At 50.6% G+C, this 21,499-nt stretch overlaps 1 protein-coding gene across 1 annotated transcript in view; it reads left to right on the forward strand.

The window, feature by feature from the left end:
- The first annotated feature begins 3,582 nt into the window (after window positions 1–3,582).
- TMOD1 (tropomodulin 1) overlaps window positions 3,583–21,499 on the forward strand; it is an 83,684-nt gene continuing 65,767 nt past the window's right edge. The window contains exon 1 of the mRNA XM_045081609.1: window positions 3,583–3,729. The gene's annotated coding sequence lies outside the window, so the exon portion shown is untranslated. The remainder of the gene's footprint in view (window positions 3,730–21,499) is intronic.

Below are 21,499 nucleotides of genomic sequence, written 5' to 3' on the forward strand. Positions count from 1 at the left end.
GCCAGACTGTGAGCTGCTCAAAGGAGGGAGGGGTCTTAGTCATCTCTCCAGTGTTGTAAATGTTTGACAGTTGGTTCTGGGGGGCGTGGGCAGAGAGTAAGCCTTGATTCCCAGTATCTGATGATTCCCATGTAAATACTCCCACCATTGTTGAGTTCCCACTAAAAATGTGACATCACTGAATGTAGAGTTGGGGAAAGACATGCCCAAGCAGCTCTTGTGAGCCTGTGCAGCAGAGTCCAGAACACACTGTATCTTCCACAACAGATAGAATGATATCTTGAACACATCAGGCACCTAGGATATGCTCACTAATTGATGGACAGGATGGGCCGGTAGGTAGGTTGGAGGCCTTCTTAGGCAGTGGTCCAAAAATGAGAGGGGCAAGGCCCTGGACTAAAAGGGTAGCAATGGGAATGAAGAAAGAAAGTTAAGTTCTTTTGAAGTTTTTAATTAGAATTTTTAGTACTGACATTTTAGGTCCAGAAGACAGGAAAAAGGAAATGTTGAAAAGTGAAGCCAAGTCTTAAAGTCTGAGAGGCTAGGATGATGACCCTTACTCCCTTTGGGAAACTGAAAATTTTGATTTTTAAACATCCTGAGTTTAAGTCAGTAGGTCTCTGTGAGGATATGCATAAACTATTAAAAATGTGGAGTCTCCTCAGGGGAGAAGACCAGGCTGGAGATAAAAATTCTCAAAGTCATTTGCTTATTTTTGTTTGAGAAAATCTAGGAAAAGTGAGAGCAAAAAGAAAAAGACCATATATTTGATGTTTTTCATGTAAAACATGTTGAAATCATCTAATGTCTTAAAATTTTTATTTAATATTTTTAATTAAAGAGATTTAAAATTCAGGACTGCTTACACCAATGATTTAAATAATCATTTAGGATAAAATAAAAATATCTTGACATACAAACATTTAAGTAAAATAAAGTAGTGTGAATGTATTTTATTATGATTTCTTTCCTTTAAAAAAAAACCAACAAAAATCCTCAAATTGCCTACAGATAAAGAAGAGGTGGTTTCTATTTCACTGACTTTAGAAATGCTTCTATTACTTTTTAAAGATTTTATTTATTTATTTGACAGACAGAGATTATAAGTAGATAGACAGGCAGGCAGAAAGAGAGAGAGGAGGAAGAAGGCTCCCCGCCGAGCAGAGAGCCTGATCCAGGACCCTGAGATTATGTCCTAAGCTGAAGGCAGAGGCTTTAACGCACTGAGCCACCCAGACGCCCCCCATTACTTTTTAAAATAAAGCAATTGTGTTGTTGATGTAAATGAAAAATTAATGTGCTAGGACAATTTGACAATGAAACTTGGCCTCATACCATATTCCAAGTTGATTCCAGGTGGATTCAAAGCTTGAATGAGAGTCTAAGGAGGGATGATAACACAGGACAGCACCTTGATAATCCAGGAGTAGGAAAGATGACCTATACAGGACAAAGGGCTAGCAATAAAGGCAAATATTGATATGTTAGACTATGTTAAAATGAAGAAGACCTGTTTGTCCAAAGGTATTATGATGGTGGTGTATAAGCAATTACACAGTGGAGGAATTTATCTAAAATATACTAGATGACCAAAAGACAATCCAGAAACAAAATGGCAACAAATTTGTTCCAATTTTAGTATATGGGCTAAGGAAGGGAGCACTAAATGGCAACAAATTTGAACAAACATTTCACAAAGAGGAAGTCCAACTGGCGGATAAACATGAAAAGCTGCTCAACTCATTAGGACATGGGAAATGGAAATTCAAGTTTCAGTGAGATACCTCTACCACTCTGGGAACCGCGACAATGTTTCAACTTCTGTTCATTCCAATTATTGAAGAACTCATGCACTTGTGCTGGAGGATACCAGTAAGGAATGTTCACAGCAGCACTATCGCCTACAGCTAAAACCTAGAAACAGATGTCCATTAATAGTAAAGTACATTTTTAAAAACCTGTGGTATATTCATGCAGTGGAAACCTCTACAGCCATGAAAGGAAACACACTACAGCCACATGAAGCCACGCAGGCAAATGGAGACAAACCATGGAGGAAAAGCAGAAAAGGAAATGATTATGGTAGTAGTCAAGGAACCAATCATCTTAGGAGGGAGCTGTGACCCAGACCCACACAGGTTGGTTTCTGAGCTGCTGGCCATGTTGTTTCTTGACTGGTGGTTGCAACAGGTGTTCATGTGATAACTTCTCTTAAATGTTTGATTCCACAGCAAAAAGGGTTTTAAAATAACCTGAAATAAATCATTGCTTTATTTAAAAATGCATGGCACACAGCCTCTTAAAAAGAGACTTCTCTTACAACTGTGAGGGTTTTCTAATGTAGGAATACATTTTTGTGGGAAACAAGACTTACAAAAACAAAAATGAACATTTTTCATTAGTAATCCATACACCAGGATTTTAAAAAATTTATTAATTTGAGAGAGCATGAGCAGGGCTCCATCCGAGGACCCAGAGATCATGACCTGAGCCCAAGGCAGAGGCTTAACTGGCTGAGCCACCCAGGGGCCCCAATACACCAGGATTAGAAAGAGTAACATTATTAGGGTCTACTCCACAAGAAACTTTCCCATAATAATTAGAAACCATACCCTCTGATCAACACGAATTCCTTTTTATGAGCCATTTTATTTTTAAAGATTTTATTTATTTATTTGACAAAGAGAGAGAGAGAGCGCACAAGCAGGGGGAGCAACAGGCAGGCAGAGGGAGAGAGAAAAGCAGGCTCCCGGCAGAGCGAGGAGCTGGATTCGGGCAGAGCCCGGGGATCATGACATGAGGCCAAGGTAGCTGCTTAACCCATAGAGCCACCCAGGTGCCCCTTATGGGACATTTAAAAAATTTAAACAAAGTTTTTATTTGGTCTTAAGTGGTTTGTTCTGGAAAACATATTAGCCTTTTAAGAAAGTGGATTTTTTAAAATTTATTTTTATTTATTTATTTATTTATTTATTTATTTATTTATTTTGGTTTTGTATTTTAAGTCGGTGTTTTGGACACTCCATTCCTGCTAGGAATAGAGAGAATGCATTCGACTCTTTTGGCACTATGGGCTCACAAAATGATCGTTATTGAAGCTTCGGCTCCTACCACGCCTAGCTTGGCGGCCGGTAAGATGGGACAGGTGGTTGCTGTAGTTAAGAGTAAAGATGCAGCAGCTGCTTGGCTGGCTTTGTTTGCTCCATCCAAAGACCTCCGGATTCTTACTTCGCAGACGCCGGAGGAATGCATATCTGCCCACCTTTTCCCAGACACCTCTACCGCCGCTTAAACTCCTCCCGGTACAAATGGGGAAACCGAGACCGAGACTCGGGGCTATCCACACCTGTCTGTCCGCGGAACCAAGCCTCGGGGCGCCCCGGCCCCTGCCCAGCGCTGCCCCCAGCGGACGTTGCTCCCCGGTTGGGGACGGTGCGCAGCGCCCCGGCGCCCCCGAGTGGAGGGAGAGGTACGGAGGGAGAGGTACCGAGGGAGAGGGCGGCGGAGGGCGGGGCGGGGCGGGGCGGGGCGCGGTGACAGCGCGGAGCCGGGCCCGCCCCTGGCTCCCACCCCCGGAGTCCACAGCGCCCGCCCGCGGCCGCCCGGGAGCTTGTCCAGCCCCGCGCTGCGCTCGCCCGCCCGCCCGCCAGCCGCCGCCAGCTCCCGTCCGCCTGCCGCCCGCGCTCGCCCCGTCGCCGCCCGCGCCCGTCCCCGCGGCTCTACGGCCCGGTAAGCCCCCCACCCGGCCCGGGGTACCACTCACGCTCGCGGGGCTCCCTGCCCCCGCGCCGGGGCCCCAGCCATATCTGGGCAAAATATTCAGCTGTCGCCGCCGCCGCCAAGAGGGACTGAGCGTGGCTCCCTCTATAAATAGCCGCCGCCTCGGGTTGCCTCGGGGGCTGGGGAGCGCTGGTCTCGGGGTCCGGAGCCCCGCGCTGCGTCGGCGCCCCTAGGCTCCCGGGGCCCCAGCCGCGGCGCTCTCGTCTCCGGCCCCCCCGGCGCCGCGTCTGTAAGCGGCGGAAGGACCCGTGCGCTCTCGGAGAGCGGCGCCGGGCTGGGGGTCCGGGCGGAGGTCCGGGCGAAGGTCCGGGCGGAGCGGCCACCCCCGCCGCTCGTCACTTGCCACTCGCCACCCGCGCCGCGGGGCTCTGAGCCGGCGGGCGCTCTGCCGGGGACAGGTGCTGCCCGACGGAGCCCGGCACGAGGCGTGGCCCTTCCCGGCTGCCGAGAGTTTGGGGGTGGGAGTGGGGCGTTCGTGCTTGGTGGACGAGGAACCGAGGTTCCTGCGCCAGCTGGTGACAGGAAAAGTTTCCCGAACTACGGGAGCTGACGCGGTTGAACTCACCACGATGCAGGCATTTCGTGCCGAGGGAGAGCGGGCAGGAGTCTGGAGGCAGAAACCCCCTCGCTGTCGCCATCTCACGGGGTGGTCTTGGCGAGCCCACTCCCTTCTCTGGTCCTCAGTGGCCCCGTTCGTAAGCGCAGGGTTTGGTTCGGGTGATGGAGCTAGGAGTCTGGGCGGTGAGAGCAGCAGGGTGCGCTCTTGACCACCCGCGCTGCCCCACACCTGTTCCCTGGCTCTGCCCTGGGACGCCGGGGCCCAGCCGCGCACAGCCTGGGGCGTGATGGAAACCGGACACTTAGGCAGTCCCTCTGACTCAGGCCTATACTGGGACCTACGAGAGCCCTCGGAATAGCCTGTGCCGTATACGTCCAGGAAGAGCGTCCCACGGTAATTACGGACGCCTCTGCTGGGGAGCAGCCATCACCCTCACAAAGCAGCCTGTGAGTCAAACAGCCTTAGACCCGACGAACTGGGCAGGACCACAGGCTCCAGTCCAGCTGCTCCCTGGCCTCAATTTCCCCGTCTATACAGTGCTTATGATGCGGCCTCGGAGACACGCAAGCACCACGCCACCCCCCCAGCCACCCAGCCCCTTCCTGCTACACCTACCCTGCAAGTGGTCTCCACCTTCATTCACTCTCTCAGATTCTTGAAGATGACCTAGCCCCAATTTTTCCGTATCCGAACCAGACCCTAACTCGGGTTCAGGACCCTCAGAGGGAGCACCCCCCCAAATCGTCATCTTTCTCCCAGTGAGGACAGCTATTTCATTCTTTATCAAGGGTCACAGGACCCCCTGCTCAAGGTCACGTGCTGCTGGGCAGGCCAGGAGGCCTGCAGATTCCACTAGCCTTTCCTGTCTCTTTCCTGACCCTTCCTGCTGCTCTTAGGGCAGGTCTTGTGATCTGTGAGCGCCCCACCAGTGCCCCCTCTTTTTTGAGCTGCTGCTGTCCAGAACTTTCCGCTGCTCAGACAATAGCGCCCTCATTCTGAAATTTCATTTTTGCTTCAACTTTACTTCCTATTACACATTTTCCCTAGACCTCAAAGCCTCCCTGATAAAGAAGTAAGGGGGAATGAAGACAGCCAGAGCTGCATCAATCTGAGCCATGCAACAAACAGAGTGAAAACAAGGAATGTTGTCATTTGGTGTTTTTACTCCCTTTCATGAGCCCATCTTACAAATTCATGTTTTTGTCTGGCTTGGCCGGCAAGTTACTCCCAGCCGCAGTGGAAAGCCAGTGTCCTCCAAAAATAGCCTCCGCCCCACATTATCAGGGCCTCACACCTTCTCCCTCACCCAGGGTAGGGCTGCTTGCTGCCGCTCAGCTAAAATGTGAAAAACAGGGAGTAGGTATTTAGTGGCAGCTCCGAGTAACAGGAGCTGGACTGACCTGGAGGTTAGGACTCCTGGCTCCCACCCCAACTCTGCCACCCATTCTGAGTGACCTTGAGCTGTGAGGGGGTGGGCAGAATGGTCCCCACAAGATCTGGGGTTAAGAGGGCTCAGAGGTTCCCTTGGAAGACTTGCTAGCCTGAGAAAAGTGAAGAGCCAGGGATAAAACTAAGAGGGGGACACCCCCCACCACCACCGTGAAGAGGAGGGAAGGAGTAGGAGAAAGTAGTTTCCCAGGAGCCGGGGGAGGAGAGAGGTCTTCAGTGGCCATTGCTAAGTAAAGACAGAGGGGCTGAGGACTGGGAAGGGGCCACCAGGACTGGCACATGGTCTTGGGTGACTTTGGACTGGGCCTTGCAAAGGGATCAAACATGGGCTTTGCCACTGCGTTACGGGGGCCAGTGACCCAGCCTGTCTGTCTCGGCCTCAGTTTCCTCCTCTGTGCAATGGGGATGATAACAAGACCCGTTCCACATGGATTGGTTGCTGTGGGTATGAAGTGAGGGGATGCTGGGGGAGCCCTCAGCTCAAGGGCTTGGTACCTGCAAGGATATTTCTAGCGTTAGCGAGAGGAAGAGGCAGGCTAATGGGAGCGGAAGACGTGGGAACAGAGTCTACCACTCCTGAAAGCTCCACTGAGAAAGGAGTAGGGAGGGAAGGTAGCAGGAGCTGAAGACAGGCGTGGGGGGGCGATGGGCAAGGGAGGACAGGTGCTTCTGGGATGAGGCTTGTGGGAAGAGGTGGAAAAGGACCCAGAAGACAGGAAGAGGCCGAAAAGAGAATCCGGGGGTGTGCAAATGGGAGGGGACCAGGGCCTGCCTTAACCACCTGCCGAGTGTCACAGCCTCTAGAACCCCGTTCCTCTAGAATCAGGGTAAGCATAGAAATGAGGTAAAGTAAAATGAACCCAGTCCTGGCTCTAACCCCTGCATCCCCCTAGCAGGCTTCAGGATCTGCAAAGGAGGGTAGTGATGGGCCACGAAGGGTAGTTTGACTTGGCCCAGGAGCCTTGTGACCTTGGCTTGCTTATTTCTGAAATGACATCATCTATCAATGACTCCTGCTGAGTCCAGGAGTCATAATGGCCTTTTCCAGTCAGTGTTTTGATTTTTCAGTCTTACTAATGGACCAGCCAGGCTGCCAACATTTCTAAAGAGGCTGGTTCGCTTTTCACTGAAAGCCAGAACACCAAATAGATCAATTATTGGGCTGCTCCGAGCTATTATCAGTGTAAAGCCACAGTCCTGTTTCTGTAGGAGAACACAAATCGGAGAGCAGAATTCTGGGATCATTTCCTCTCTTTTGCTTTGTTTTATAAGATCCTCTGTTGGTTAATTGTGAAAGGATCCGACTCTCTTTGCCCCTAATGATAATGAAAGAATGAGCTCATTGGAGTCAACCTAGGACACGTCTGGAAGGTTTTCTTCGATGTCAGGAAATGCTGGGCCCTTGTCTGGTCTGAAAACGAAACAAATTCAAGCATTTCTCCTGTTTCTCTTTTCTTGCATCCTTTTGTTTTTCTCTCAGACAAAAACACATCTGTGAAAGTCTGGAGTTACTGTGCACGGGGATGAGAGGAGAGGAGGCAGGTCAAGCCCAGGCACCCATGTGTCCCCGCCTCAGGACATCTTCTCACGGGCCACAGCCTGAGCGACTGTGCATCCTGGGAGTTCTAGGGCAGTAACCCCATGGCCCTTCCTGGGGATGCTTCTGTTGGGTCATGAGTTGTGGCCACTGGGGTGTTCGGCCTCCGTGTCCCTGGGAACTGAAGGAAGTAGTAACGGCTCTTGGCCTCACTCAGCCTCCTTCATGGACTCATCTTGCATCTCTTAAATGTCAGTGCCACTCTCAACCCTATTCTCTTTCCACCCCACACCCTCCTCCAATCCCATTCATGCAGGGCTCCAGCCACGGACCATAAACTCACAACTCCCAGATTTGTGTGTCCCGCCCGGGCTGCTCTCCTCAGCTGCAGGCATCCATGCCTCCTGCCAATCAGACAAAACCAATAGGGAGTCCCAAAGTCACTTCACACCCAACAGGTCTGACTCAGGCTCATCACCAACTCTTCCTTCAATGTCTTCCATCTTGGTTAACATTAGTAACACCATCCAGCTAGGCACCAAGCCAGAGATCTCCCTTTCCTTCCCCACCCCATTTATTTGGTCGAGAATCCTGTCAATTCTACCTTCCTGAATATTCCTTTTAGTCATTTCTACCTCCACAATCATGACACCAATCAAGTACTTGCTGTCTCTTCCCTGCGCTATTGTCAGAGCCTCATAAATATCTCTCTGCATCAAGGTTTTTCTTCTTCTGTGACAATGTTGAAAGATCTTTATGAGGGTACCTGGGTGGCTCAGTGGGTTAAAGCCTCTGCCTTCAGCTCAGGTCATGATCCCAGAGTCCTGGGATCGAGTCCCGCATTGGGCTCTCTGCTCCACAGGGAGCCTGCTTTCTCTTCTCTCTCTACCTGCCTCTCTGCCTACTTGTGATCTCTGTCTGTCAAATAAATAAATAAATATCTTTATGAAATGTAACTCCAACCCTGTTATCCCTCTCCCTTCAGGGACCCCTCATTTCCTACCAGATTCCTTAGCACTAAACCCAAGACCATCAAAGATCTGGCCTCAAGCTACTTCTCCCAAACCACCTCTTGACCCTCCTGCAAATTCTCCTTAGCTTCTGGTCATGGAGCCAGCCTATGTGACTTCATGGCTCCCTGGCTTTAGCTCTGCTGTTCCTTCTGCCTGGAATGCTGTTCTCTCTCTTCCTAACATGGTGGACTTGTGGTCATCCTTTGAAGCAAAGTTCCTCGTTGCCTTACCTGTGTACACTCAGCCCCCCAAATGGACCTCAGAGCACCAGCCGTAGTGTGTTCTAAATGGAATCGTCAGCTAAATCCTTGTCTCCAAAGAAACTGACAGACACTTGAAGACAATTTATGGGTGATTTATTTCTGCTTCCCCAGTGTTCCAGCTCAGATCTCAGAGCTTGTCTCAGTGTAGGCACTTTCTGTGGGGACAAATGACTGACCATTGAATGGATGAGTGAGCGAGTAAGAAGGTATGCAAATGAGAGCCCAGTGACAGCGATGACAATCACAAAACAGAAACTGGTATCTACAGCATGTTTTCCCAAACCATTGACTCCGTGAGGGCAAAAAACCCTATTCCACTCCCCCTGACTCTAAACCCCAATCAGCCCCATCCCAACACACAGAATGAATCCATGATCTCATTTGAAACTCAGGAATCCTGTAAGGGGGGAAGGGTAGGTGTTATTAACCCACTTTGTTGACAAAGGACAGTGAACCCAAATAGGAATTGTCCCAGGTCATCTAATTGGGGTGCATATTCCAGAAAAGCCAAAGTGTTTTCCATGGTTTGGGAGGCTTGAGAAGTGAGAGGGCTTGCGTCCTGTTCTAGGGTTTCTCTAACATTTGAATCATTTGGGATCTTATTAAAATACAGACTCTGGCTCAGTAGACCTGGGACAGGTTCTGAGATTCTGAATTTCTAATAAGTTCCTCGTGTCTAAAAAGCTTTAATCATTTTATTAAGTAATAGGCTTAATGATAAGCGCTAATGAACACCTCCTATTGCTATGCTCGGCCCACATGCACAGACTCCCATACTTTGAGCACCGAGGGGAGGGCTGGTTATCTCCACTGTTGCCCTTGGCCCTTGCATTAAGATATCATTTTTTATTAAAATCTACAAATGAGTTCATTTAAGCCCTGACTCAAAATCCAGAGCTCTTACTTGGTTTTTGCTTTTGTTTGATGGGTTGGTTGGTTTTGTTTTTAAGGGAGCACGTGCAGGGCACACATATGGAGGCTTATGGGATAGGTTGGAGGTGGTGGGGCATGTGGGGGAGGCGGGGGTTTGGGAGGACAGAATGGGCAGGTAACAGGGACCCTAGTGATGGTGGGGAGGGCCTGTGGTAGGCATGTATGTGGCCACAGCACGCTGGTGAGGGCAAGACCCCAAAATCGACCTGCTGCCGGAAGGGTCAGGCTGAGCAGCAGTGGGTAATCTCCATATTATGCTACCTTCCCTCCTCCTTTGCAACCTGGAGAGATTTAGGCCCAGACAGGACTGTCAAGCCCAACTGTCCACTTCCTGGCCAGCCTAGAACCTCTTCCCAGACTCCTGTGTCTCGTGGCCTTTTCAGGGCATGCTGCTTATAAGTGAGGCATCTGTGAGCCCAGGATGAGCGCTCCCAGTGCTGCGATGGGGACATGACTGCCTCCCTCAGAACCACTCAGAAGACAAGGGTGGGGGGAGCCCTAAAGAGGGACTGTCCTCCTGGCAAACCCAGGACGTTTTAAAAAGTCAGACAGAGGGGCGCCTGGGTGGCTCAGTGGGTTGGGCTGCTGCCTTCAGCTCGGGTCGTGATCTCAGGGTCCTGGGATCGAGTCCTGCGTGGGGCTCTCTGCTCGGCAGGGAGCCTGCTTCCCTCTCTCTCTCTCTCTCTGCCTGCCTCTCCATCTACTGTCTAACAAATAAATAAAATCTTTAAAAAAAAATAAAAAAATAAAAATAAAAAGTCAGACAGAAAGACAACATTGTATGCATTTGTTTGTGGTTTTCTATTGCATTCCATTTACACCATTGAAAGGCTTTGAGACCGCTTAAAATAAACCTGCTCAGGCAACGTAACTGGGAAGAACAGATGTTTTAAAAAAGACAGGGCTGCAAGCTTGAAAATTAGGATTCTAAAATCCTGGGAACCTGATGGGAGCTCAGGGCCTTGCTCTCACCTTTTTTTCTGGAGAAAAACGAATGTTCTTGTGCATGGCAGTTCATCACCACATGTCACCACAGTGGGTGGGTAAGTCCCCCTGAAGGTCACTCGAAACCCCAGGTTAAAAATGTCCACTGCAGAATAAGGGGTGGTAATTAGGCCAGCGTCTTGGCTGAGATGGCAACTGTTTTTGGACACCCAAGTCAGCTCTGGGATGAATCATGATGGCCAAGAAGAAAGGGACACAAGATGAACTGGGGGATGGTTGGTGTCTGATGAAAAGAACACTGGTCTTTCAGGGGAGACAGGTGTTTTCTGAGCCTTCCTTCCCAGACCATACATCACAATGCAACACGAGGTGGAAGGCTGCTTCCTTTTTTTCCCAAGATTTTATTTATTTATTTGAGAGAGAGAGGGAAAGAGACAAAGCAAGCATGAGCAGGGGGAGAAACAGAGGGAGAAGGAAAAGCAGACACCCTGCTGAGCTGGGAGCCTGATGTGGGGCTCCATTCCAGGACCCTGAGATCATGACCTGAGCTGAAGGCAGACACCTAACTGACTGAGCCACCCAGGCGCCCCTGGAAGACAGTTTAGCATCGGGCTTAAGAACATGGACTTTGAGGACAGCTCCCTGGGTTCAAATCAAAGGTCTGCCTGTTACTAGCCATGTAAATTCAGGTGATTTTAAACTCTCCATGCCTCAGTTTCTCCTTTTATAAAATGGGGTTGTTGTGGGAACCTATTTCCCCATCTGTAAAGCGGGGGTGCTGTGGGGACTAAATGAGCTATTATACGTGAGTGTGTAAGACCACGCCTGTGATGTGGTTAGCATCCCACAGCGTGAGCTCTGACGGGGAGACAGTGTGAAGTAGTGACGACACACACAGCCAGGTGGAGTCTTGTCTGGATTCAAATTTCAGCTCGAGTACTTACTAGCTTTGTGACCTTGGTCACTGTATTAAGTTACATCGTGTCCCCCCAGAATCATGTCCACGGAACCTCAGAAGGTGACCCTATTTGGAAATGGGGTCCTCACAATGTCATTGGTTAAGACAAGGTATTAGTGGATTGGGGTGGGCCCTAGATCCAGCGACCGGTGTCTTTGTAAGAGGAGGGGACCCACACGATGAAGGAGGGCCTGCGATGACAGAGTCAGTGATGCAGGTAAGAGCCAAGAAATTCCACAGAGCTGGCGCCAGCATCACCAGGAGCTAGGAGAGAGGCTTGAGACAACGGATTCTTCCTCAGAGCCTCCAAAAGGAGCCAACCCTGCTGATATCTTGGTTCCCAATTTTTGACATTCTGAGTTGCAACAGACCAAATTTAAGCCATCCAGTTTGTGGTAACTGGTTATGGCACCCCTTGGGGGCTAATGCGGTCAGATGGCTGCAGTCCAGTTTCTACATCTATAAAATGGGAATAAAAAGTACCCACTTCCTAGTTATTAAGATTGCTTGAAATAATCTGTAGAAAGTGCTTAGCACTGTGTCCCTGATGCAGGATGTCCAGAATAGCACTTGTTATTATGAGGTACAGTGACACGCTGGGAGGAACAGCCCCAAGGCTGAGATTAATAGCCTTCGCCCTATGTCTGCACTAGACCTATGTACCCAGGGCCCTGTGAATGAACTGTTATGTGGTTCCCGGTTTTTTGCTAATACAGATAATAATCAGATGATTGATACATGTATCTTTGTATAATCCAGTGAGTAAATGAGCAGGATGAATTCCCAGGAGTATTGCTGAGTCAAAGGGCCTGGGCAGTTGGGTAGATATGGCTTAACTTGCCTTGAAAGGGAGTAAACCAATGGGATTTTCTCTTCCCTGTGACAGCGCTGTCTCCCCCACATCTCGCAAACACTGGGGATTCTCAGGCTTTCGCTGTTTTGTTAATGCGATGGATGGAACCCATGGCTCATTTCTTAATTTACCTTCCCGTAGTTAGGAGTGAGCACCGTTATCTGCCTCTAGGTTCTTTAGCCATTTGTGTTTTTAGGTGAATTGCCTGTTCCTTTCCTCTCTCTACGTTTTCGTTGAGCTGATTTAGTTGTTGGCACTTTGGTTTGCTTTGGTTTTTTGGTAGCACTCTGTCTATTAAATAAATTAGCCCTTTGTTCAATGAGCAGCCGATATTTCCCCCCCATTTGCCATTTGCTGGTTTTTATATTGCTTTTCCCGAAAATACAAAAACTGGCTTCAGGAGCCAAACCTTATGTTAACACCTGCTGTGAGGCAAGGTGACAAGCTGTGTTTGTCAAATGGAAACTAAGGAGAGGAGTGAGGTCCACAGGCTTTTCTACAAACCAGCCTTTATTCTACCAATGCTTTTGATATATGGCTGTCAAAGCCAGTAACAACGCAAGGCGTTCATTCATTTACTTAGCAAACTTGCCCTCAGCACCTGAGAGGCACAGGCTTTGTGGGGGACTGTGGGAGAGGACACGTTTGCTCCCAAGTAGCTTTCAGTCTGGGGGACAGAGGAGTACATTAGATGATGCTTCTGGGGCACCTGGGTGGCTCAGTGGGTTAAGCCGCTGCCTTCGGATCAGGTCATGATCTCAGGGTCCTGGGATCGAGTCCCGCATCGGGCTCTCTGCTCAGCAGGGAGCCTGCTTCCTCCTCTCTCTCTTTCTGCCCACCTCTCTGCCTACTTGTGATCTCTCTCTGTCAAATAAATAAATAAAAATTAAAAAAAAAATCCTTTAAAAAAAAAAAAGATGATGCTCCTGTTGGCCGAACTCTGACGCCCTCTCCCACTTGTACTAAGATGTCCCTTTGCAGCTGGGAGGGAGATGGCACAGAAGAGGCTGGGTCTGGTGAGAGCTCACAGGGGCTTCCGCTGGAGGAGCTGCCGAGAGGTGGGGGAAAGGAGCCCCAGAACAGGCTGTGGCCCGGTTTGCAGCCGGCCAGGGTCAGGAGATGGTTTCAGAGCCCTTTCCTGGAACCCTGTTGCTTACAGTGATTCGTGCAGTGACTCAGACACTGTGATGACCTCAAGAAATGCAGAATGAAACTATGCACAGCCGCGTGCACCCACACGCACATGGCCTTTCTAATTTAACCTGCTGGACAGTTTTGACGGACGTGTGGACCTCTGAGACTCCACGTGTCCTGGGATGGGGCTCGTAGCAACGGCAGAGAGAGACAGGGTCAAACACTGTGTTTAGCTTCCCTGCTTTTTCAGCAGGTGTTTTCCCGTATGACTAAGAGAATGAGATCAGCTGGGGGAAAATAAAAACAAACAGCCCAAGAGAAAAGACTCTTAAAGAGAATGTTCCTGGTGCAGATCCTAAATCCATGCCGTGGTAATCTAGGTCGTCTGCCTGCTGGGGAGTCCCAGAGCACATCTGTCCCTCCTTCCCAGAGGCAGCGCATTACGGGCGTGAAGAGTGTGGCCGTGTCTCTCCTGGTCCTTCAACTGTCCTCCCTGTGATACCCTGGCTTCCTTTCTCTGGACTCATCACCGCTCATGAGCAAAGGTTCAGTTCACAGAAGAGGTCGCCCACGTGGCCACCAGGTGTACGAATTGTACTCAGCATCGCTAGAGAGCAGGGAAACACACAATGAAATACCACCAGCCACCCGGCATCATGGCTCAGACTAAAATGAAAAGTATGGACCATAGGAAGAGGTGATGAGGATACAGAGCAACTGGAACTCTCATCCACCACTGGTAGAAATGGAAAATTGGGAAATTGCTTTGGGAAACTGTTTGACAGTGTCTACTGAAACTAAATGTACACTTACTCCAGGCGAGTAATTCAACTCCAGGGATGTATCCAAGAGAAATAAGGGATTATTTCTACCAGAAGGCATGTGTAGCCCTATTTATAGTTACCAAATACTAGAAATAACTTAAAAGTTCATTACCAGTAGAGTAACTAAGTTATGGTGTAATTTGTTTGACGGAATACTACACATCAGTGAAAAAGAATGACCGCTTGTTAACACACAACACAGATGAATCCCACAGTTGTGATGTGCGTGAAAGACTCCAGACGTGAGAACATTCCCTCTGTGTGTTTTCATTTATGCAGTGTTCAAAACAGCTAAAACCCACCTGTGGTTTTAAGAGTCGGAAGAGCAATTACCTTTGAGGTAGATGGACTGAGAGGAGGTACAAGAGCATTCTGGTGGACTGGAAATAACCCCTGTCTTCCTCTGAGTGGTGTTTACATAGGTGAAGACGTGGGAAATTCAGGGAGCTGTGCTGTCAAGACTGGCACACTTGACTACATACAAAGCCAATGCCTTATTAAAAAGGGAAAAAAGTCACCCCCACAAATGAAAGGGAAGGGTGGGGGCCCAGAGCTGAGCCCCAGCATGAAGCTAATAAGCAAGACCACCATTGCCTTTCTTCAGCCAATGAATGCGGAGGAGATCCCATCATGACCCTTGGGCCAGTGCCTTACACTGTTGACTTATGTTGGGTTGACCGTCCCTTGAGAACCCCTAAATCTTTCTCATGGCCACTCAGCTATGTCCCCACCCATCTCATGTTTATGGGGTTGGCTTGTTGGGTCTCAAGCGTTGTGGGACTGAGACAAGGGGAAGGAAACCAGCAATGTGAACTGTATCATCCTTTATCTCATTCTGTCTGTATAGCACCATGCATGTGACATGGCCCCGGGGATCTCTGTGTGAGTGTTACCCTCCCAACTTCACTATAAGCATCCTAAGGAACAGGAAATATCTTAATTTCTGTCTGTGCCACAAAGGCCCACCCTGCCCTGCATGTAGTAGGTTCTCGGTAAATACCCAATGAATTGGGTTGTCAAAACTGAGATCTAGAGAGGTACAGCAACTTGCCCAAGATCGCACAGCAAGTCCTCAACCAACAGGACTTGTAACCAGATCCCCTGACTCCCATCCCAGTGCTCCTTCTGCCATTGCCCAGTGGACTGCTTCCTGCAGAGGCAGGGACCATGGGTGGGAAGATACTAGGGAGGAAGGAAAAGGACCATCTGAGGGGAGACAAAGCTGAGTCTGGGCCTTCAGGATGTGTGTCCTGGGGAGAAGACTGGGGATGGCTTGTAGGTGACATAGTTGCAGAGACTGTACCCTGCAAAGGACACTGGGCTTCAGTGAATTCTCTGTAGATATCTCCTGAAATTCTTAATTTTATCTTTGGCTTTGTATTTTTAAGTGAAGTGCCATGGCTAACAGAGCATGCCCCAGGCTTAGTGGCTTGGCCCGCTCGAGTCCCCACCTCCTGCTGCCTCTTAGACCCCAGCTGCCTCCCATCCTGGGCACCTCCCCCCGGGTCCCACCAGCCTGCCTGTGCTACCTCTGTGGATCTCTGGTACATTCTGCCGGCAACGCTGCCTCTCGTCCCCCCTAGTCTAGCACAGAGGTCGTGATCCCCCAGATGGCTCATTTCTGTGTGTGGGCTCCGGGGGGGGGGGGGTGGAGAGAGTGGCTGCTAGTGCATTTGGCATGCATGTTTTGTGTCGCAGCCCATGGGCACCTGTGTGACCCAGAAATTAAACAATAAGAAAACACTATGACACAGCAAGAGCGAGGCCATGAGAGGAAGGTAAGACTTTATATCTTGGTACCTTTAGTGGCACTTTTTTCTGATTTTGAACAGAGCATCCTATGGTCTTACTTTGCACTGGGCCCAGACCCAGTTCATTTGGCAGTCAGTCCCGTGGCGGGGTGGGGGTAGGAGGGAGTTCTCCCACGGCCCAGTGGGGGTTAAGCAGCAGGCCAGGCCTCCCTGGGGAAGCAAGATGGCAGGGGACATGGGCCAGCAAGTGGCTGGGAAGCTCAGCCCTCTCGTCTGGCTCCCCGGCTGGGTCTCACCACAGGGACACCACTCCCCAAGGCACATTCGCCCCTCGCTCTGCCGGGAACATGGAACAGCGGCCTGGAAGTGATCAAGGTGTATCGGCTGCAAAGGTCTCTGCACGTTGCATGCTGATTGGTACGATTCTTGCATCACATTCTATGACCCTGTTGCAAAGCCTAAACCTTGAGGAGGTTAAGCCGCCTAGAGCTTCCATTGCTTGCTTGTTTGCTCCTTCCACACCCTACCTGGTAGCCCCCACCCAGGGCTGGTTGACTTTCTCCCCTTGCGGGTCACTGGCCCAGGCTGGAATTCGGTCGTCTGCTCTGCTCCCCGGGGCCCATGTCCCTGACCGAGCTGCGGTGACCGGGCCCTCACTCTGCGCCAGGCCTGGCTGCTCACCGAGATGTGGAGCTGATCAGAGCCGGGCTGCCCACTGGGCCCAGCTAGTGGGGGAGAGGATGGGGTGCTGAGGGACATGGGGACACAGTTGTCCCCAGTCCCCAGGAGGCTGTGCAGGGGGTGGGTCAGCCACCCCAATAAGGAGGTCAGGATGCTTCACTCTCTGGAAAGACTGTGCCTCCAGGACTTAGCAGGTCTTCAGAGGGCATGGACTTGGGGAGAGGACCCTCCCGGCTAAGAGGACAGCTGGGAAGACTGAAATGTCAGGGGTGGCCGGGGCGAGTGTTCTAGCACAGCCGGAAAGGGAAGCTTGGGCTGGATCAGAAGCTGGGGAGGCCCAGCAGCCATCAGCTCTCCAATGGCCTCCCACCCCAGGCCGACGTGTTTGCTCTCCGTCTGTCATGATGGGGCCTTTGAAGGTGGCTTTCAGCTTGGAGCAGCATCAGAACTGACATGCATGAATATCATTTAGAGGCTGAGTTGGGCGTGGACAGGAAAGTAGGGATGAAGCAGGGAGAGGTTGGGGGACTGTTGTGATAACATAGATTTTAAAAAGACAAGCCTCATGGAAAGGGAGAGGAAGGACAGACAGAAAGGACCGGAGAAAGTTAGGCTTCTGGTCCCAAACGGACAAATACAGTAGGATCCCACGAAGATGAAGTGCCTGGGGTGGTCACATTCACAGGGACAGAAGGAGAGTGGTGGCTGCCAGGGGCTGGGGAGGCTGGGCGGCGGCATGGGGAGTTAGTGCTTAATGGGGCGAGTTTCAGAGCAAGTTCTGGAGATGGGCAGCAGCGATGGCTTCGCAACAGCGTGACTGTGTTTCATGCCACCCAGCGGATTACTTAAAAAGGTTAAAATGGTAAATTTTAGGGGCTCCTGGGTGGCTCGGGGTGTTAAGTTTCTGCTTTCGGCTCAGGTCACGATCTCAGGGTCCTGGGATCGAGCCCTGCATCAGGCTCTCTGCTTGGCGGGGAGCCTGCTTTCCCTCACGCTCTGCCTGCCGCCCTGCCTACTTGTGATCTCTCTCTCTGTGTCAAGTAAATAAATAAAATATTTCTTTAAAAATGGTAAATTTTGTTATATGCATTTTATCACAATCTCAAAATCACTGTAATGTTTAAAAAATAAGAAAGAGAGAGGGACTGGCGGGCGTGGGGACTGACCAGAGCGAGGGGAGTGGGGAGGGGACGTGCAGGCTGGCCCCAGGGATGACTGAGGCTGCTCCGGTGGTCACCCAGGAGGAGAAGGTGGGGGTGGGCAGGCAGGTCCACATTCAGCGTTGGGTATGTGGGACCTGGGGGGCTCCAGGAGTGCCTGGCAGGAGCCGGGGCTGGAGAGACTGGCTGAGAGTCATCAGCTTATCACTGGTAACCGAATCCACACAGGGGAAGATGAGGAGCGCCAGGAGGAGTGTGAGATGTGAGGAGAGGGCAGAGCCCAGGGGACCCGTGGGCCAAGGAGAATGAATGCGTCATTGGGGTGACGGAGAAGGAAGGGCAGAAAGGAAGGAGGGAAACCCAGAGAGTCTGAGCTCTCGTGGGCTACAAGGAACAGGGTTCATTCAAGGTGCCTGAGCGCGGGGAAGGTAGCATGTGGGAGACAGGGTGGGCCTCCCGAGGACTGTGGGAGGATGGGGTTCTCCTGGGAATCCAGCATGAGCCTCAGCAACCCAGACCTGGAGGAGCAGGGCCCTTCTGGGGACACAACGTTCTCTATCTCCTTCTCATCCCAGGATTTCACCCTCCTCTGAAGACTTTTACTCCCCTAGATGTCTCTTCCCTCGTGGCCTCAGCTTCCACATGCTCATGGCGGTCTCTTCACCCCCAGCTTCCCCTGCCACCTGCCTCCCTTTCTCCTGGAGGCCCTGTTCAGTGCTGTTGTGGGTTGAATTGTATCGCCCCAGCATTTATACCTGTGATTGTGACCTTATTTGGAAGTAGGGTCTTTGCAGACTATCAAGTTAAGATAAGCTCCCAAGGGCAGGCCCTAATCCAGTATGGCTGGCATCCTTATATTAAGGGGATGTGTAGGCACAAACACGTCCAGAACAGGGAGACGGCCAGCTCAAAGCTAGGAACGCCTGAGGCTCCCAGAGCAAGGGGAGAGACGGGGACCAGATTCTCCCAAAGAGCCTTCAGAAGGAGCCAAGACTGCCAACACCTCAATTTTGAAGGTCTAGCTGTCAGGACTGAGAGACAACCATTTCTGCTGTTAAAGCCAGTCAGTTTGTGGTACTTCGTTAAGACAATCCCAGGAACTAATACAGATGCCAAGAAATAAAAGCTCATTCACCCAACTCTAAGCCACCTCATGGCACATTGACTAGCCGAGCAATCTGTTGCCCTTGAGCCGGGCACCCACTTTGTCCAATCAGCTGAGAGGAAGTGTCACATGGTGTGAAGCATGGCTGCCCTTAGGGGTACCTCATGAAGGAGGGCCATGGGGAGACAGCTCTCTCAAGAGGGTATCTTAGGCACTCTTGTGTCCCTGAAGCCAAGGGAAGAGAGAGGGACAGGCTTCGGTGATGAGGCCTAAAATCTCTTTGACCAAAGTGTCTTCCAAAAGAGAAGGACGTGGGGCACCTGGTCCTTCAGTTAAGCATCTGCCTTCGGCTCAGGTCATGATCCTGGAGTCCTGGGATCGAGGCCCATTTCAGGCTCCCGGCTCAGCCGGGAGTCTGCTTCTCTCTCTGACCCTCTCGCCTCTCATGCTGTTTCTCTCAAATAAATAATAAAATCTTTAAAAAAGAGAGAGAGAAGGACAAAGACACGAGAAGATCAAGTATGAAGCATCAGCTTTGTAAATCAGCCTTTCTTCACCCATTATCTTGATGTTCACTGTGCTGAGATAAGAAGACGGCACGCCTGGAAAATACTCATTTGAACTTGTGACTCAGCCCCTCCTGACCTCAGGGAAACGCAGTCCATATATCCTGATGCTGTTCCAGTGCCTCCTTCCGGAGTTTTCCCGTGGGGCCGGATGCTGGAAAAGCCATTAGCAGAAGTGACTGGACCCGCTCCCCACGAAAGATTTAAAAGTGCATTTGGTACTCCGAGAGCTTTCACTTCTGAAGCTTGCTGATGGATGGCCTCAGCCCTTGACCCACTAATTTTTACTCTTCAACCTGCCTAGTTTTATTTCCTGGCACAGCCTGTAAGTTCTATATCTTCACATGGAGCGGTGGTCTAAGGCTTCGGCTGCTGAGAAGGGAGGTGGCCAAATACACTGGCTGGGGTGACACAGACTCTAGCTGTGGAAAACTCAAGTTTTGCCGTGTGTCTTGTGTTTCTTGAGCCGCTCTTTTGTTTTTCTTACCAACTCTTACTCAGAACTCAATTTATAAAGCAGGTAGGAGAGGCGCCTCAGGTAGGCCATGCCGGAAACTTCATCATCACCCCCTTCCTGCTGCTGTCCCCGCCTTGGGTTCCCAGCTCTTTCAGACCCAAAGGATGCAAGAGGAGAAGAGACTTGCCTTCAGAAGAGACTGAAACCTGAATGTGCTCATTCTCTACTAATACATTTGCCAGGCACAGGGCTAGGCACTGGGGACACGAAGACAAATAAGACATAAGTCCTTCTCTGAGGGGAGTTACAGTCTGCTGATAGGGCCTGGGGGAGGCGGAGGGGGATGGGAAGGCAAGCCCAGCAGCAGCAGCAGGAGGGGGCGGCAGCCTCATGGTCACGGCTAGCGTTTGTGGAGCTGTGATGACCACACACCAGCCCCAGGCTTTGTACCTGATCTGCTTGAGGTCACTTAACCTTCACAACACACTATGGGGGGAACAAGCACTATTATACTCTCTCACTGTTCGGCATGACTGGCAACTTTCTACTTCTGCAGCTGAACCCCCCCTTTCTTCAAGGAAAATCTGGTATGGAGCCCCAAATAAACACATTGGGCAAAACCAAGGTGAGCCCCCTCACTCCACCTTTCCTACATAACCCCTAGCAGGGGCCCTGAAGGAGCCTGAGGTCTCCCTGCTCACGGTTCAAAGACCACTCATGTGAGGGGCACCTAGTTTTTGAAGGGCTCCATGAGGCACAGGTTACAAGCAGAATGTCCCAGTCCACTTACGCTCATTTTACAGATGAGCAAATGGAGGCCCAGAGAAAGGGAGGCATTTAGCAAGGGAGTCACCACCACAACCAGCACTCTAACCAGAGCCTTCTGAATCTCAGCTCTGTGTCCATCAGGGGCACCTCTTTTATTAGGAAATGGAAGCCTTTTATTACCAGCTATAAAACATCATCTCTTCTAAGCCACATTTTTTTAAAAGTTTTTTTTTCAAAGATTTTATTTATTTATTTGACATCAGAGATCACAGGTAGGCAGAGAGGCAGGCAGAGAGAGAGGAGGAAGCAGGCTCCCTGCTGAGCAGAGAGCCCAATGTGGGGCTCGATCCCAGGACCCTGGGATCATGACCTGAGCCGAAGGCAGAGGCTTTAACCCACTGAGCCACCCAGGCGCCCCCTCTAAGCCACATTTTAATGTCAAGCTTACCATGGGCTCTGCACACGTGGTTTTCACCTCCCTCCTACCCTGTCCCTCCCCACCTCCAGCTCTCCACGTCACTGACCCCAGGAAGAGAATCTTGCTTTAAAGAAGCCCATTCTGGGAGCCAAGTAGGTGAGTGTGGCTTGAAGCTGACAGCTTCCTAGCTGGCCTTAGGGGCCCTCCACTCCTCTCAGCTTATTTAACAGAAGGTCCGGTCGCTCTGTAACATTCCTGGGAAAGAAAGGGCCTTTAATACCTCTGAAATAGGATTTTTTTAATTCAACAGTACCTTAGAGTGTCTAAGAGGAATGTTAACTTCCC

This window comes from Mustela putorius, unplaced genomic scaffold (genome assembly GCF_011764305.1).
Source record: "Mustela putorius furo isolate JIRA1106 unplaced genomic scaffold, ASM1176430v1.1 tig00000580_pilon_pilon_pilon, whole genome shotgun sequence".
Taxonomy (NCBI): Eukaryota; Metazoa; Chordata; class Mammalia; order Carnivora; family Mustelidae; genus Mustela; species Mustela putorius.